A 6,484-nucleotide genomic window follows, 5' to 3' on the forward strand; every position below is an offset into this window, starting at 1 on the left:
TGAGCCTCAGGGAGACCCAAGCTCTAATTAGAGAACAAAGGCTCCCCTGTCTCACATCCCCGACTGTACCTCAAAGGCTCCACGGCCCAGGGATTATGTCTCAGGGTCGTCAGGGGAACTCGGAGGCGGGGTGGGGGTGGGGGTTGGGGGGATGAAAGATGGATGAAAGTCACATGGGTTGTCCTGCAAGGAAGAGGGGCTGGCTTTGTCTGGTCCAGTTACTCGTTCAGCAAGATCTCCGGGACAATTCTTCTTATAGGCTCCTGGCCTCGGGCCTGGAATTCGATGCCCCTGTCCTTCAGGGATTTTCGGCCCACGCTGTGGGGTAGGCAGAGATGGGGCCTTCTCGCTGGGCAGCCTAGGTTCCGGTGCCAGGCCTGGGTGCTCATTACCTGTGGGCCGAGCACCACTGCTCAGTCTCGGCTCCCGAATCCATTCCATGGGGACAACCCCACTAGGATGGGGAGAATGAGGTGAGCCAGGTGCATGGGGACAACCCCACTAGGATGGCGAGAATGAGGCGAGCCAGGTGCATGGGGACAACCCCACTAGGACGGTGAGAATGAGGTGAGCCAGGTGCATGGGGACAACCCCACTAGGACGGCGAGAATGAGGTGAGCCAGGTGCATGGGGACAACCCCACTAGGATGGCGAGAATGAGGTGAGCCAGGTGCATGGGGACAACCCCACTAGGACGGCGAGAATGAGGTGAGCCAGGTGCATGGGGACAACCCCACTAGGACGGCGAGAATGAGGTAAGCCAGGTGCATGGGGACAACCCCACTAGGACGGTGAGAATGAGGCGAGCCAGGTGCATGGGGACAACCCCACTAGGATGGCGAGAATGAGGTGAGTCAGGTGCATGGGGACAACCCCACTAGGACGGTGAGAATGAGGTGAGCCAGGTGCATGGGGACAACCCCACTAGGATGGTGAGAATGAGGTGAACCAGGTGCATGAGGACAACCCCACTAGGACGGGGAGAATGAGGTAAGCCAGGTGCATGGGGACAACCCCACTAGGATGGTGAGAATGAGGTGAGCCAGGTGCAGTGTGGGGACAACCCCACTAGGACGGTGAGAATGAGGTGATCCAGGTGCATGGGGACAACACCACTAGGATGGTGAGAATGAGGTAATCCAGGTGCATGGGGACAACCCCACTAGGACAGTGAGAATGAGGTGAGCCAGGTGCATGGGGACAACCCCACTAGGACAGTGAGAATGAGGTGAGCCGGGTGCATGGGGACAACCCCACTAGGACAGTGAGAATGAGGTGAGCCGGGTGCATGGGGACAACCCCACTAGGACGGGGAGAATGAGGTGAGCCAGATGCATGGGGACAACCCCACTAGGATGGTGAGAATGAGGTGATCCAGGTGCAGTGTGGGGACAACCCCACTAGGACAGTGAGAATGAGGTGAGCCGGGTGCATGGGGACAACCCCACTAGGACAGTGAGAATGAGGCGAGCCAGATGCATGGGGACAACCCCACTAGGACGGTGAGAATGAGGCGAGCCGGGTGCATGGGGACAACCCCACTAGGACGGCGAGAATGAGGCGAGCTGGGTGCATGGGGACAACCCCACTAGGACGGTGAGAATGAGGCGAACCGGGTGCATGGGGACAACCCCACTAGGACGGTGAGAATGAGGCGAGCCGGGTGCATGGGGACAACCCCACTAGGACGGTGAGAATGAGGTGAGCCGGGTGCATGGGGACAACCCCACTAGGACGGTGAGAATGAGGTGAGCCAGGTGCATGGGGACAACCCCACTAGGACGGCGAGAATGAGGTGAGCCAGGTGCATGGGGACAACCCCACTAGGACGGCGAGAATGAGGTGAGCCGGGTGCATGGGGACAACCCCACTAGGAAGGCGAGAATGAGGTGAGCCGGGTGCATGGGGACAACCCCACTAGGACGGTGAGAATGAGGTGAGCCGGGTGCATGGGGACAACCCCACTAGGACGGCGAGAATGAGGTAAGCCAGGTGCATGGGGACAACTCCACTAGGACGGCGAGAATGAGGTGAGCCAGGTGCATGGGGACAACCCCACTAGGATGGGGAGAATGAGGTGAGCAGGTGCATGGGGACAACCCCACTAGGATGGGGAGAATGAGGTGAGCAGGTGCATGGGGACAACCCCACTAGGATGGGGAGAATGAGGTGAGCCCGTTGCATGGGGACAACCCCACTAGGACGGTGAGAATGAGGTGAGCCAGGTGCATGGGGACAACCCCACTAGGACGGTGAGAATGAGGTGAGCCGGGTGCATGGGGACAACCCCACTAGGACGGTGAGAATGAGGTGAGCCAGGTGCATGGGGACAACCCCACTAGGACGGTGAGAATGAGGTGAGCCAGGTGCATGGGGACAACCCCACTAGGACAGTGAGAATGAGATGAACCAGGTACAGTGTGGGGCGAGAGAGGGGCTTATTACATTTTAGTTCCCCCTCTCCTCTCCGCGGCCCTCTTGAGAATTGGGTCCCTTCGGGTTTTAACAAGGAGAAGCACCATGTATGGATTGCCTCTCACACACCACGAATGCTTGCACAGACTCTGTTCTCACCATCCCTACGGCGGCAGGCTGGAATGTGAACTGCATTTCACAGACAGGACAAGCGTTGTCACTGAGGTGGAGGCACTGTCCCCCGTGCACACGTGATGGGACCATTCTTGGCTTCCGGGTCAGCCTGGCTGCGAACCCGGTAAGTCATTCAGCCTGTCGACCTCCTGGAGCACCATGTCTCATCCAGCGATGGAATCTGGAGAGAGCTGAGTCTTTGCAGAGTTCGCCAAAGGGTTTTTTTTGAATAATCAGCTGTCCTTGAGCCTCGAAGCTTGCGTTCATAGATCATGAATTGTTGTTCAGTATCCCGTGTGCGATGGGGGATGAAGCTACGCTGCCCCTGTCTTTCCTCGCGAGCTCAGAAGATGCACCGTCTCTAAAACTATTAAACCAACCGGGATATATGGCCCCATGACCGAAATCCATCCTCCCAGCATCTTCGGAGCATTACTCCTGCTCAATGCTAAAGCATCATAACACCCTGCACAGTTATGTTGTTCTGGACACTTCACAGGCTTTGTGGAGGTTTGTTTTATCCCTGAAATGTACCACAGAGAATCTCAGCCTTACCACTGCAGACACATTGGGCCAAATACATTTTTGTCGTGGGGGCGTCCTGTGCACTGTAGGATGTTTAGTGGCATCCTGGACCTTTACCCATTAGATACTGGCAGCAGCTTCTGTCCCCAAGTTGTGACAAACAAAAATGTTGCTAGAAAATGCCAAACATCCCCTGGAGCGCAGATAACCCCTGATTGAGAATGACTGGCCCCCAAGACCCCAGGAGCTCTGGCCTTTCTCTTCTCTGCTGGGGGAACGGGGCGGGAGGGAAGGTGTTCCAGGGACTCAGACACAGAGAACAGGGGCTATTGCTGCAGGAGAGGTTAAAATGACAGAGTGCGTCATGATGGCACCTGAATTCTTGCTCGCACAAACCCACGACACAAGAGCGCCTATTCGGAAATAGGTGGACGTAGCTAAGTGCACACACAGACACACAGGCCCTCACACAGGGACTGAGAAACACAAACTACCTCTTCCTCCGCTCCCACCCCTCCCCTCGTCTCCCTCCCCTTCCCCTTTCTCCCCCTCCATCTCCACCCTCCGTCTTCCCCCCCTACCCTCGTCTCCCTCCCCTTCCCCTTTCTCCCCCTCCATCTCCACCCTCCGTCTTCCCCCCCACCCTCGTCTCCCTCCCCTTCCCCTTTCTCCCCCTCCATCTCCACCCTCCGTCTTCCCCCCTACCCTCGTCTCCCTCCCCTTCCCCTTTCTCCCCCTCCATCTCCACCCTCCATCTTCCCCCCTCTACCCTCGTCTCCCTCCCCTTCCCCTTTCTCCCCCTCCATCTCCACCCTCCGTCTTCCCCCCTACCCTCGTCTCCCTCCCCTTCCCCTTTCTCCCCCTCCATCTCCACCCTCCGTCTTCCCCCTGCCCTCGTCTCCCTCCCCTTCCCTTCTCCCCCTCCATCTCCACCCTCCATCTTCCCCCCTACCCTCGTCTCCCTCCCCTTCCCCTTTCTCCCCCTCCATCTCCACCCTCCGTCTTCCCCCCTACCCTCGTCTCCCTCCCCTTCCCCTTTCTCCCCCTCCATCTCCACCCTCCGTCTTCCCCCCTGCCCTCGTCTCCCTCCCCTTCCCCTTTCTCCCCCTCCATCTCCACCCTCCGTCTTCCCCCCTTCCTTCGTCTCCCTCCCCTTCCCCTTTCTCCCCCTCCATCTCCACCCTCCGTCTTCCCCCCTGCCCTCGTCTCCCTCCCCTTCCCCTTTCTCCCCCTCCATCTCCACCCTCCGTCTTCCCCCCTGCCCTCGTCTCCCTCCCCTTCCCCTTTCTCCCCCTCCATCTCCACCCTCCGTCTTCCCCTCTACCCTCGTCTCCCTCCCCTTCCCCTTTCTCCCCCTCCATCTCCACCCTCTGTCTTCCCCCCTACCCTCGTCTCCCTCCCCTTCCCCTTTCTCCCCCTCCATCTCCACCCTCCATCTTCCGCCCCTACCCTCGTCTCCCTCCCCTTCCCCTTTCTCCCCCTCCATCTCCACCCTCCGTCTTCCCCCCTGCCCTCGTCTCCCTCCCCTTCTCCTTTCTCCCCCTCCATCTCCACCCTCCGTCTTCCCCCCCTTCCCTCGTCTCCCTCCCCTTCCCCTTTCTCCCCCTCCATCTCCACCCTCCGTCTTCCCCCTCTACCCTCGTCTCCCTCCCCTTCCCCTTTCTCCCCCTCCATCTCCACCCTCTGTCTTCCCCCCTACCCTCGTCTCCCTCCCCTTCCCCTTTCTCCCCCTCCATCTCCACCCTCCGTCTTCCCCCCTGCCCTCGTCTCCCTCCCCTTCCCCTTTCTCCCCCTCCATCTCCACCCTCCGTCTTCCCCCTCTACCCTCGTCTCCCTCCCCTTCCCCTTTCTCCCCCTCCATCTCCACCCTCCGTCTTCCCCCTCTACCCTCGTCTCCCTCCCCTTCCCCTTTCTCCCCCTCCATCTCCACCCTCCGTCTTCCCCCCTACCCTCGTCTCCCTCCCCTTCCCTTTCTCCCCCTCCATCTCCACCCTCCGTCTTCCCCCCTTCCCTCGTCTCCCTCCCCTTCCCCTTTCTCCCCCTCCATCTCCACCCTCCGTCTTCCCCCTCTACCCTCGTCTCCCTCCCCTTCCCCTTTCTCCCCCTCCATCTCCACCCTCCGTCTTCCCCCCTACCCTCGTCTCCCTCCCCCTTCCCCTTTCTCCCCCTCCATCTCCACCCTCCGTCTTCCCCCCTTCCCTCGTCTCCCTCCCCTTCCCCTTTCTCCCCCTCCATCTCCACCCTCCGTCTTCCCCCTCTACCCTCGTCTCCCTCCCCTTCCCCTTTCTCCCCCTCCATCTCCACCCTCCGTCTTCCCCCCTGCCCTCGTCTCCCTCCCCTTCCCCTTTCTCCCCCTCCATCTCCACCCTCCGTTTTCCCCTCTACCCTCGTCTCCCTCCCCTTCCCCTTTCTCCCCCTCCATCTCCACCCTCCGTCTTCCCCTCTACCCTCGTCTCCCTCCCCTTCCCCTTTCTCCCCCTCCATCTCCACCCTCCGTCTTCCCCCCTGCCCTCGTCTCCCTCCCCTTCCCCTTTCTCCCCCTCCATCTCCACCCTCCGTCTTCCCCCCTGCCCTCGTCTCCCTCCCCTTCCCCTTTCTCCCCCTCCATCTCCACCCTCCGTCTTCCCCCTTTACCCTCGTCTCCCTCCCCTTCCCCTTTCTCCCCCTCCATCTCCACCCTCCGTCTTCCGCCCCTACCCTCGTCTCCCTCCCCTTCCCCTTTCTCCCCCTCCATCTCCACCCTCCGTCTTCCCCCCTGCCCTCGTCTCCCTCCCCTTCCCCTTTCTCCCCCTCCATCTCCACCCTCCGTCTTCCCCCCTGCCCTCGTCTCCCTCCCCTTCCCCTTTCTCCCCCTCCATCTCCACCCTCCGTCTTCCCCCCCCCTACCCTCGTCTCCCTCCCCTTCCCCTTTCTCCCCCTCCATCTCCACCCTCTGTCTTCCCCCCTGCCCTCGTCTCCCTCCCCTTCCCCTTTCTCCCCCTCCATCTCCACCCTCCGTCTTCCCCCCTACCCTCGTCTCCCTCCCCTTCCCCTTTCTCCCCCTCCATCTCCACCCTCCGTCTTCCCCCCTACCCTCGTCTCCCTCCCCTTCCCCTTTCTCCCCCTCCATCTCCACCCTCCGTCTTCCCCCCCCCTACCCTCGTCTCCCTCCCCTTCCCCTTTCTCCCCCTCCATCTCCACCCTCCGTCTTCCCCGTCTACCCTCGTCTCCCTCCCCTTCCCCTTTCTCCCCCTCCATCTCCACCCTCAGTTTTCCCCGTCTCTCCCCCCCTCCCGCCCTCTTTCTCCTGATAACTGAGACGGTCTTTGCGGCATGAATGGAACAGACAGCAGTGCACCTGTGGCCTCCATCTCCAAGAAGAATCCTGTTT

The sequence above is a fragment of the Saccopteryx leptura genome, chromosome 3 (assembly GCF_036850995.1).
Source record: "Saccopteryx leptura isolate mSacLep1 chromosome 3, mSacLep1_pri_phased_curated, whole genome shotgun sequence".
Lineage (NCBI taxonomy): Eukaryota > Metazoa > Chordata > Mammalia > Chiroptera > Emballonuridae > Saccopteryx > Saccopteryx leptura.